The following is a 12,217-nucleotide window of genomic DNA, read 5'->3' as shown; positions in this document are numbered from 1 at the left end:
ATTTTGAAGTACTTTGCTGGATTTGAAGTGGTGCTGCCTGTTACATGTCAGCCACTCAGGTGCCCACTTGCTGAAAATAAAATCCCTTTTGGCTAAACATGTAAAGACAGATTGTTCTCCTCTTATCTCTCTCCATTCCTCTTCGTTACGCCCCGGTGACTCTCTGTAAAGGTATCACCATCTTCTGTCATCCTGCTCCTCCATCACTCCCTTGTTTTTGTTCTGGTTTCACCACCACATCGTTTCTGGGCTTCTGCATTTTTCTCCTTCTTTACGGCGTCATTTACACACCTGGTTTCACTCAGGATATTTCTGCTCTCATTTTCTTTATTGTCCGTAGGAAATTTAATCAGTGCCAGCATAAATGAATAAATGCTGTACAATGACTTGCAGTAATGTTCATACCCCTTAAAATATTTCACTTTTCTTTTCTTGTTACTGGGACTTGAAGTGATAGACCAGCAGAAAAATGACGGCTTTGCTCATCTACAGGCCAACATTTTTGGTTATTTTATGCAAAGAAAACGTCAAGCTGAGCTGAATGGACAACGTTTGTAAATCGTTCCTCTGTATTGATACAGATTCTGAAATCATTTTACGTCTGGACTTTGACTGGGCCATAACACATGATGATGCTTTGACCATTCCAGTATAGTTGTGGCTGTATGCTTAGGGTCATTTTCAGGATATGTCCACCAAGAACTTGTTTTCTACCTGGTTGGTCCTGTTTTTAGCTTTATCTATCTGAATCAACTCTAACTTCTGGCCCTGCTGCTGAAAAGTAACCCTGCAATATGATGTCTCCTTCACCTTGGAATTGGTGAAGGCTTTCTGCCAGTTTCACAAGCTGCTTGAAGGCTTTTTGCATGGAGGCGAAAAGGCTCCATTTTTTTTTCCAACCCTATTTATACCTCACTTCAACTTTTTTTTTTGTTGTTCTGCACTTTTATATCCGTTTTAAACTTATTTGTAAACAATCATATTTACTTATTTCTGTTTTGTCATTCATTTTTACACTAGTTGTTCAAATTAAATATATATTGTAGTTTATTTAGTAGTTCTTTCTATGAAGAAAGACTAATTGGTTGGTCTGACTGTTCTGTTTTTCTAAGTCTCTTACAGAGCTTAAAGTAAACTTGGGGGGCTTCCGTTCAGTTTTTATTTTCCTCTCTGCAACTCCTCCAGAGTTAACATTGCCTACTGGCTGCTCCTCTCTTTAAGGCTACTTATGTGACGTCTGATAAGATTATTGTGCACGTCAATAATTGTGTGTTTGTTTCAAGAATCCTATCCTAGCCATTTGCACCCACACGTACATGCACACATTTGTCTTCCATGTATAGTGAATCGGTGATGCATGCAAAGCTGTGTTATTATGCGCCGACTGAAAACGGGGACAGGACAGGAAATCTGCAAAACTCACAGGCTTGCTTTCCAACTTGCACCATCTGCTGGAAGCCTGGAATAAAACGGGACTCCTGAGCTAAAAGAGGCTGGGGTAGATGGGCTTCCTTTGTTTCAGGTTCACAACGGTGCGTCAGGAGATAATTGGAGTTGGCCTTGCATGACTCAGATGTGACTGTGCCAAACAAAATGAATGAATAGTCCCGACCCACTGAGTTCCTGGACATGATTCCGCCTTTGTGCAGTGTTGACGCTGTTGTGGATTTTCCTGTTTATCGTAATGACTTGTGATTTAGGCATACTTTATTGCAATCACATAACAATTAACTTTCATTTCTGGAATATGCTTCCTTTGTTCTCTTTAGCTCTGATTTTCTGTTGAGGAACTGTGCTCCCGCTCCTTCAGATATCTGCGTTTACCCAGCTGTCTTTCGACCCACCAAGTGGACATAAATCGGCTAAATGCCATTTGACACAAGCCACACGCCCGTCTTAAAGCATTTAGAGCTGGGAGAGGGCCATGCCGTCATAACTATTGATATGGTTACTGATGTTACTCAACAGCATGTATCCGGAAACGGTATGGCCTCTAATGGACAGAGATGGATAAGGCTGCTGTCCGAGTCAGTCGTGAGCCAGTCCTGTCCCTCTCTGTGTCTGTGTGTACGATGAGACTTTCTGCTTTTAGTGCTTTCATTAGAGCACAATATCTTTTTTTGGTATAAAAAAAATGCTCTGGATAATGTACATGTTACAGCAAAGAGTAGATCTGATTCCTATTATGTCTGTTTCAATTGAAACAATAAGTCTGGACAAAAATTTGCAACAGAAGTGATAACATTTTTAGAATCGCCTAGATCGTGTGCCAACTTCTTTATCATGTAAGATCAAAGATTCATCCTCTTGTTACATTCCTCCTGTCGTCTTGTAATGCATTAATAACAAGAATGTGGCAAAGGCTGAAGCAATGGAGTGAGTTGCTCAACGGTACACAGTCAAAACATGATTTGTGCTCAATAGGGATGTGAAGATTAACCAATTACCGATGAGTCATTGACATGCTCACATCTGATGTGAGTGCCTTTCCAGAGTATTGGTAGATTAATTTTTTTGGATAAAATCTGTTAAATGTTTTGTATGAATAAAATCAAATCTTTTCAGAGAAGAGATAAAAAAGTACTCTTAAATCTGTGTCATATTGGCCTCATACCATTTACCGTATATTTTCTCCTCGATGCAAACCCCTCTCCCTCTCATTACCACTCTGACCAGAACGATCCTCAGATCATTTGGGAGTCGATTTGCAGTGGCATGCGTATTTTTACAGCAATCAACACTCGGCGGCAAGTTTTTACAAAGCAGTGCCCCAAGTGTCAGGGGTCAGACAGGCTCCTAGATGAAGGTTGTTCGGCGGGGAAAGTAAACGGGGAGTGTAAACGGGGAGTTTCAGGCCAGGACCGCAGTGTTTTGGTAATAAGCCGTTTCGGGCTGAGCGGCCCGCATTCCTCTATAGTGAGCTCAGAGGGCCATTATAAGCAGCGCTATGGAGGAATGCACATGCTTTGTTTTAACAGTAAGAGCTGTTAACACAACTTTGTCTTTGTCCATGCACTATACAGTGGACTTCTGGGTTATGTTTCACGAACACACTCCGTGGTGCTCTGTCATTTCACATTCATCACGTATGTCCTTGTTTTATCACAGCTGTGTCCCACTTTAACCAGTCTGCTGACTGGATCTCTCCTCGGCTGTGGTTTCATGATATCAGCACCTGCACAGCCAGCCTGGATGGCTCAAACCACAACTTTCTACAGCCAAGGAGAAAGTTTTCACTAGAGGAACTGTGACCTTTTTGATTAAAGGATATGGATCATTAGTTGTAATCAACCTTTTCTCTGTGTAGGGGCCTGTAGGCCTGGTTCTGTGGCTGTTCTGGTTGAGGGTGCATCAAAATATAGCTTAAACATATGTATTAATTATTATTTAGATCCCTAACAAATCTGTAATAATGGTTATGTTGGGATGTTCATAAAAACAACTCGGTCTAAATGTTCAGTAACTTTTACGCAAAATATTTATAGGTCACCATTGTCAAGTTGGTTCTACTAGTTTTATATACATTTACCAAAGGGATGGGGGATTAGAACTGAAAACATCACATTTTATCTGATATTTATTGAGACACATGACATACAGACAGCTGTTAGAAAATATTGATAAGCTTCCTAACTTTTTGTCACTTTGAAACTATGAACTTTTAATGTGTTCATTGTGCTTTCATGTCATAGGGTACAAGAACGTGGGACATGATTAAGAATGGGAAGAAAAATGGTTTAAACTTTTCCAAAATTAAACCCTAAAAATTTGGCATGCACGTGTCTCTAGAAGCCTTTACTGTGGTCCTAATCTAAACTTTTCTGGGCTTCCTAAGTCCAGTCCTCAAGAGGTATATTATCCCGCAACTTTTAGATGCACCCCTACTACACGTCAGAATCAAATGAAAACCCCTGAGCTAAACTGTTCACACACAGATGTAAACAATTAGACTAGAATGAAGAGTAACAGAGGCTCTTATATTGAAATAAAACCGTGCATCGTGCTACTTGAAACGTAAGAGTCTTTTTTACAGCCCAGATGATTAGCATCCTGTTGCTTCCTGTCGTCAGTACCGCTGATCATTCATCTGCCCTTGTTCAGTTAAAGCCTCATCAAACACAAAGAGCATTAGTGTAATGGTTCAGGCAGCAGCACGCGACTCAGTGTGGTCTTGCTTTACTGAGCTAGTGGTTAAATGCTGATTTTTTTTTTTTTTTTAACAAGGCACCTTTGACCTTGACCTACATGCTGCCTACCTCTCCCACCGCATCGCATGTACACGCATACACTCCCACAGACACTGGGAGACACAGGATTTATCACAGAAAGAAAGAGCCAGTCGCCTAACGCAGTCCAGAGATTAAGAGTAAACCACTAATCTCAGTGTGTTTGTGCGTCTGTGTGCGCCTATTTAAAATGTGGGTTGGTTTTAGCTGGTTCCTGGTTCATTGCTGCTTCCGTCTGTCATAACAACTGGAATCACGGTCTTTTGTGTTGTGTGGTTTTTCAACCCTGGCTGAAGAAATCTGGAGGGGGAAATCTGCTTCTATGTTCACGCCTTAAATTTGGTTTGGGAGATGTGGTATTTAAGTTTGCCGTCTGCTTTGCATTAGAGCTAAGAAGACGCAGAACACGTGGAAAAAAAATACTCTGATTTGAGTTTTTCAGCAAAACAGAAGAGAGAAATAAGAATGTGATTGTGGCAGGATTATTGGGATAGATGCAAAGCAGGAGACAAATACAGTCTATCTGCTCTTCATGTGTTATTTTAATGACAAGGGCTTCATGCCTGGGAGACAGCCTGGGGCGCTCAAGTCAGTGTTCGGCAGCCAAATTAGACACAATGCTCATAAAGCATTCAGAGCACAAGGATGGTGGCGTTCACCATCCAGCTCAAACTGCTCAGAGAAGATTCCAACCGGCTGCCGAGTCTGAAGGCACAACGATAAGCTTGGGCATAACAGATGATTGCTTGGTTTGTGTGTTTTTGAAGAGAGAGATGTGGAATTCCACACTGATAATTCCCTCTGATCCAGTTCAGAAGTGCCAGCTGTAAAAAATCTGGAAAGATAGAATTGATTAAAAGGTGTATGCACCCATCTACAACTTTTGTTGATTTTACTTAGGGGTATTGGAGTAAAGAGTGTTGAGTACACTTTTATTTTCAAATTTTTGTGTAAACCGTGGGTCTTTTTTTTCTTCCACTTTTATTTTAAGTGTTTCTAAAGTCTTAAAAAGTCAATAAAGGTGTTCACTGATAGTGCCCATAACTTCACACTAAAGACGCTCTGCATCTATGCTGCTGACAAAGTGTTTTTATATATATATATATATATATATATATATATATATAAACCATCATTTTGTAGACATAAAGGATTTTGTCCTGTAATTCTTGGGTTGCCAGTTCGAGCCTGCACTTTGTACAACTATCATGTCCTTGGGAAAGACAGTTCACCCACATTGCGTACTGGTAGTGGTCAGAAAGGCTGGTGGTGTCGGTGTGTGGCAGCCTTGTTTCTGTCAGACTCCTCCAGGGCAGCTGTGGCTACAATCCAGTAGCCACCATCAGCGCGTGGGTGGGAATGACTGTTCTTATTGAGTGCCCAGAAAAACTCTACTTAAGTCATTTCATTTAAATCAACGCAAGATTTGTCTCATTTATGTGCACCTCTGTTTAGTTCTGTGCAATTTCACAAATGCAGGTATAATTTCAAAAATGGATGGAGAGTGTGTGGTATGTATAGTAACTCGGAAGTTATTACATTTCAGATTATTTATTCTTTATTGGTGTTGGTCTTAAAGTGTAAATCCTAATTATCATAAATGTAAATGTAACCTTTCCTTGACTGCTTTGATTAATGCAGTTGGTGGACTGCCATGTCTCGAGAGGTTTTACCGGCCAAGACTAAAGAGGGCTGAATCTGAATCACACCACACGGTTCAGATTTTGATTTGCTAAAAATTTTCGAGTATGCACTTTCTGTTTTTTTTCTGTTTTTTTTTCCCAGACACATTCTGAATAAAATACATTGAAGTTTGTGACATTGTTGTCAAACAAACAAGAAAAAACTGCCATGACCTCAAATGCTGCTGTTTTCGTCACACTGTGGTTTCCAGTCTTCACACTGCTCTTTAATCTCTCATCAGCGGTTTTGGCTCTATGCAAACATGCCTCTGGTAACGATGGGCAATAAAACAATTAAAATATGTTATCCAAGAACAGAAAATGACAATAGCAATAAAAAAGGTGGTAATGTGTGACCCACATTATGATTTTATAAGGGCCAGAAGAGATTTGCATCATTTTGGTTTTTACTTAAACCAATTTCCTTTCTTAAACATTACTCCAAATTAATTCTGTACATCAACAATATTGTACATGTTTATTTTACTCGTCATCCAGAATGTCCCACAGCAATTCAGAAAATTGTGCGGTTCATGGCAACTTTTGAATACACCTCATTCATTAAAAATGTTATTTTTTTTCTTTGTTGTGAACCAGAGGCAGTCTTAGAAACTGTATTGTTGATGTGAATCGGTCTTTGTTATTCACTGAGAAGTTCAACACAGAAAAAAAATTATTTGATTTTTTTAGTTGTTTATATCGCCTAGCTCTACTTAAGTGGTACTTGTTGTGCTCGCATCCTCAGATCATGATGAGCTCCATGTCAGCATGATCAGTGATTTGACTGAATATCATGTGCTCAAGGAAATAAAATGCTGTTAATGCATGAGGCGGTCCAATCTGATGTGGTCAAATAAGCCACCAAGCACAGGTGCATTTAAGTGCCACAGACATGCATACAAACGCAGCCATATATTTGTGTAATGCTGTCTGTCTGAATACGTTGGAGGGTAACCACATGTCCTATGGAAATACATGTGTGTGAGTGACTTTATAGTTGCAGGGAAAGAGGAAAGGAATAATTTGTGTGATGTAGTGCCCACAGTCTGTCTCCACTCTTGGAATGGCAGCTGTCACACATCTGTTACCCACACTGCACTCTGGTTTTCAGGGAAGCAGTTGTCCGCATGATTAATGCGTCTTCAGGCCAACTTTGTTAAAAAGCAGTCTTGCAGTTTCTTTCTTCAGACTAGTTCCGACCTTTTGATACAAGCCCCAGCAAAATGAAGATTGGCTGTAAAAATGTGCTATATTTTGCTTTATTGCTCCATGTCTCATGATTCTCTCTTTAGGTGAAAATAAAAAATATATATACAGTCTCAGGATTCCATTAATCCAGCTTGTAAAATGGCTGTTGTAAAACTTTTACTCTTGTCAAACATTCTTGAACAAAATTAATGTAGAGCAAATCAAAGATGATGGTTTGGCCTGTTTTTCCTCCCTTGCATTCATGGAAGACCCTTGGCAGTGTTTTACAAGGTTCTATCTGCCCATTATTAGGGAGGTTTGATTCTAGTAGAAATCATTACAAAAAGTATTCATGCACCTTGGAGTTTTTCACTAAAGTTGAAGTGGTAGAAATATTTTTGCAAGGTACAACACCTCAGACAAACATTTTCAGCACTTCTAACCCATGGCATTAGTTTAGTCTTCACAGATGTAAGCCAGTAAGGCCTCATGCACTTGTTTCTAGAGCTGTCATAGGAACTTTTAGTACCACTTATGACACACTAGTTGGTTTGTTTTGTTTGCAGAGACGGGAAGGAAACAATAGAAGATACCACATAATGGAGTTCTGCTTTACTGCCGTTCAGTTTCTCCATCTGAAAGCTGTCAAGTCCTAATAGATGAATTGAATGCAACCCACTGGTATTTGTTTTTGGCACCTAAAAAGTGCTTGCTAATTTTCTTTTTTTTTTTTTTCCCAGCACCAAATGTTTTTTTTTGCGAATTTCAAGTGACAAAAAATAATTACTGGTGTTACTGTACATAGCTGCATTGACCTCAGATAACTCTAGAAATCAAGTGTTTAAAATCTTCTGCCAACCAGCTGGAAAAATGGGCCCCGTATGAACAAATGTCCATGTATGGTGACAGATGGGTTTGGATATTTTTGAGAATATTCCAGTAATCCTCCAGAGAGGAGTGATTAGTTAGTTGCAGTGAGATTTGAGTTTGTGGTTCGCCACAGGCACTTTGTCAACCAGATTGATTTAGGTGGTTAGGCCTAACCCCCGCTTCTATTGGTCTCAGCCGCAGAGACACTCTCTGACTGGGACATATGCCAGACTGGTGGTGTAACCAGCCTGCACATGACTAACCAACACCTAACCTACCTGCAGAATGTGTGAAAGAGTACAAACCCTTTCATACATTTCCTTTCTCCTTTTTTTTTTTTTTAAAGCCCTAAAGTAAGAAGAAGCCCAATTTCTGTCATCTCAACTAGATGTGTGTGTCTATGTTTTTGTTTTACATTTACAGCATATCCAGGGATCCCTACCCACTCCTTTGCCTATCCTAGCTACCCCTCAGTTCATTGGGGGGGGGATGGTAATCCATTCTTCCCATATGTTCGATAGTGACGGCGGGATTAGGCAGACCCTGCAAGAGGATTAAGGCTTCAGGGTATGGGTCCCCTTCTATCTGTCCTCCTCTCTAACCGTCCCACCCCCTCCACCTGCTTCTTGCTGTCTCCTCGTGCCGTTCAGCTCCTCTCCCACCCTTCTCGCATCTCCCTTTCCTCCCCTGGGCAAGTATCCAATCTCTGGAGTGTTATAGCTGTTGAATAAGGAGGGAGAGGGCAGATCATCATGGAGGTCATTTCTTCTTTAATTTAACACAGTAATGGATATTTCTGCTGCTCGTGTGAATTATTGTTTGTCTTTGTGGGATTTAGTGTTGACATTTTATAGATGTGACCCAGATTTTGCAATGAAAAGCCTCGGATAGAGAATTTGTCCATGTGTTGCTTTTCTTCCTTACTCATCACCTCTCTCCTTTTCTCTCTTGATATCTTCTTCTTCTCCTCCTTCTTCTTTCCTCCCAGTGTTGAGGGCTGTAATTGATATGCCAGCGGCAATAAATCAGCCCGGCTTTACAGTGGGAACGTTATCTGAACGGACAGGTTCAGCCTCTTTGGAGGGGAGGCTGAGAGTGCGAGTTAGCCAGCTCAGCTTCACTAACGGCTTACCTCTTCCTCAGCCTCTGGATTTTTAACAACATGCAACCATCTCGCCTGTCTTTAAAATCAGACGGGGGTGGGAGGAGGAATCCCTTCCCTCCTTTACTTTCAATTTATTTCCCAGTTTCCAATTCCTGCTGGAACAGTTTCCTGTCCTGTCAGTTGATAGGATGTGCCGATATTAAATCCAATCATCTCACCCCCTTTACAGCCTAGTGTCTCTAATGCTTTCTCCTTAATTGATAAAGGCTTCGGCTCCCCCAATTCGTTGATTCCTCATTCCTGAGGCAGGAGACGGGCTCATGCCCAAATGATTGACATGTTTTCCCCTGATGGAGCCAAATATGATTCGCATCCTTCCTCCAGTGCTCTTCCCAGCATTTTGCTTAAGCTCTGGAGGAAAGTGAAATTGAAGAGGGTTTTCGAGGATAAGTGCAGGGAGAGAAAATAGGAGAATTTTGAGTGAGAGGAATGTACGCAAGAAGTCGAGTCCAAACCTCCATTTACAATTTAACAGGATTCCTGCACAGTATGGAAGGGGCAGGAATTCATTTCCCAGACCTTGATTGAAGCAAGGCAACCAAAGACAGAGTACGGAGTAATGGTTGTATGTCCAAGCTGTCTCATTAACAGGAGGCTCCATCCATCCATTTCTATCCTAACCCATCCCTATGGCACCCAGTGCTTATAAAATAATTATTTTCGTTTTGTAAAACAAAGAGGCAGAAAGGACTTGGGACTGGGTAACTCAGTCTGGACTCTTCACAGGCAAAATATGTAGGAAACTTAAGTGTGTGAAGAAGGGGACTGAGGATTGAGGGTGACTGTTCCTCAGGGTCCATTAGTAAGGACATTATCAGCATGATTCCATTTTCCATCCCGTATCCATCATCCTCTCTAACTCTTAAAACGTGTTACATTATGCCTTATTGCCCAATAGATAAAAGCAGCCACAGACTCCAGATGCAATTTGTCGTTAGATTCACACTCTCTTACATCCAGCTATGCCTGACCTAAATGAAGAGAAATTACAGGAGGGACTTTTTTTTTTCCCAGGTTCTCTCGCGTTCTTTATCAGGCATTAGCTGGCGTTTTCTCTCTGCCTCATTGTGTCTTTGCCTCTCTTGGAAATGACAAAGGAAAATGAGGCAGCCGGCCTCCCCACGCGCTGCCACGCTTTAAATTGACATCTGCTCTCATCGCGCAGCGCGACTGTACTATTGAACAAGAAATTAGGTTTTTTTTTTTTTTTTTTTTTTTTTATAGGTTGGCTCGTCACTTTATTGCATCTGCCTGTGCCAAAGAGGCCATGATCCGCGTCGAGTCGTTTTAATCTCACAGAGTGGAGAGTAGCGGTATATCTGATAATTGCAGCTCTGGCCCTTCTGTCTGCAGTTTTCTTGCTGAAGTGCCTCATTCTACAGGGCTCCCCTGATGTTTACTTCAAGCAAAGGTGGAGTTGATTTAAAATGCTGTTGACATCCATTTTAGCCACTTTTACAGAGCTTGCCTTCAGCTCTCTACTGCTTTTGTCTTTTTCCTGTCATCTAGTTTTTCCTGTTTCGTACAAATGAGTGATTTTCAAGGTGAAGTGTAAGATGACAGAGCCTCTTCCTGAACCTGGCTAGCTTTGTGCCAGCTAGTGTTGGCTTACTGTTGCATGCACCAACCCTTCAGCTCTCTTCCGCTCTCGCCTGTTATTTACACTGTGCAGCAGAGTGACTAATGATAATGAGCATTTCAAAGATGGCTCTTACAGAGGCGTTTCGTTGCCTTAGTTATTACCGAACTGCTTCCTCAAATTTGTCACAAAGTTGTTTAATTTTTTTTTTATTCAGCAGATTGAGGCCTCTCGCCAGACTTAACAGAACAGCCTTAGATCTGTGTGCTTAATGACTAATAGACAGTTTGCTTTGCTTCTTAAGTTAAGCTAATCAGTCAGTTACAGAACACTGGCTTTGTTATGCTTTTCTAAGCATTCATTTTTTCTGTTGTGCCTAGAAATCAATTAATCAGAGATCTGATTTTCAGTTTTGACAATGCAGCTGAAAAAGATTTTAGGTGGCTCAAACAATTTCAAGACTCCCCTAGTCTACATAATATATATTTCTCCGTCCTGTTATTAATTAGTTATATTAAGGCCAGAGACAATGGTAAGCAGTAAATGTCGTGCAACAAAGAATAGCGCAGTTAGCATGGGTGGCATTATAAGTTGGAACGGTTAGTCTCCAAGAACTGATGTCTCTAAATGTTTTTGAATCATTGACCAGCTTGATTTAGCAGAAAGTACATGGTGCAACATTCTTGCCTTGGAGCAAGAAGGTCATAGGTTCTAATCCCAGCCTGAGGTCTTTCTGCATAGTGTTTACAAGTTCTCCTTGTACATCCGTAGGTTCTCTCCGAGTACCTCAGCTTCCTTGCACAACCCCCAAAACATAATGCGTTACTCTAAAGTACCCTGAGTTTTCAATTTGTTTGCACATGGTTGTTTGTTCTGTGTGTGTCTGAATTTTCTTGGTGTGTGCGCTGCATAACAAAGCCCAATGAGGGACTGGAGTTGTGAATTAGATTTAGCTGTATACTCTTTGTGCATTGCATCATCTACAGACACTTTTCTGTTGCTGTGTTTGACTGCATTGTCCCTGTTAAATAATAAACGGGGATAATAAATAAATGAACTGGTGGCCTGTCCAGGTTGAACCCCAACTTCAAGGATAGTTCAGGCGATGGGGTGAATGAACATTTACAAAATTAACATAATCACATCTGTCAACAATTTCTGTCATTTTTCTCTAAGATTTTGATACCCAGAAAAACATGTTCGTTACCCTTTTGAAACGACACATTTTTTTATTGGTACTGAGTGCCAACAATATGTTGTAGTGCGCCTTGAGTAAACTTTTAAGCAAAATAAATGTGTTTGCCAAACCCCTACTCTTTAGTTTTCCATTTGAGTTTTGTTGAGCAGACAGGGACTACAATGGATAAGGGAACGGAACCAGACGCATTACAGTGTGGGCAGTTTTCAGACTGATTTTAAGTGTTTAAAAAATAAAAATAAAAAAATAAGAACATTTGCAGAGTTATTGTGAGCACTTAAGATAATATGAATACATTAGCGCCATGTT

General features: G+C 40.7%; 1 protein-coding gene across 4 annotated transcripts in view; it reads left to right on the top strand.

Annotated features, from left to right (window-relative positions):
- plxna1b (plexin A1b) overlaps positions 1-12,217 on the top strand; it is a 211,239-nt gene that overhangs the window by 23,165 nt on the left and 175,857 nt on the right. The gene's annotated exons all lie outside the window — the stretch shown is intronic.

This window comes from Poecilia mexicana, unplaced genomic scaffold, assembly GCF_051168715.1.
Source record: "Poecilia mexicana isolate PSO_F unplaced genomic scaffold, ASM5116871v1 scaffold_5, whole genome shotgun sequence".
Taxonomy (NCBI): domain Eukaryota; kingdom Metazoa; phylum Chordata; class Actinopteri; order Cyprinodontiformes; family Poeciliidae; genus Poecilia; species Poecilia mexicana.
This window is presented reverse-complemented; position numbering and strand designations above follow the sequence as displayed.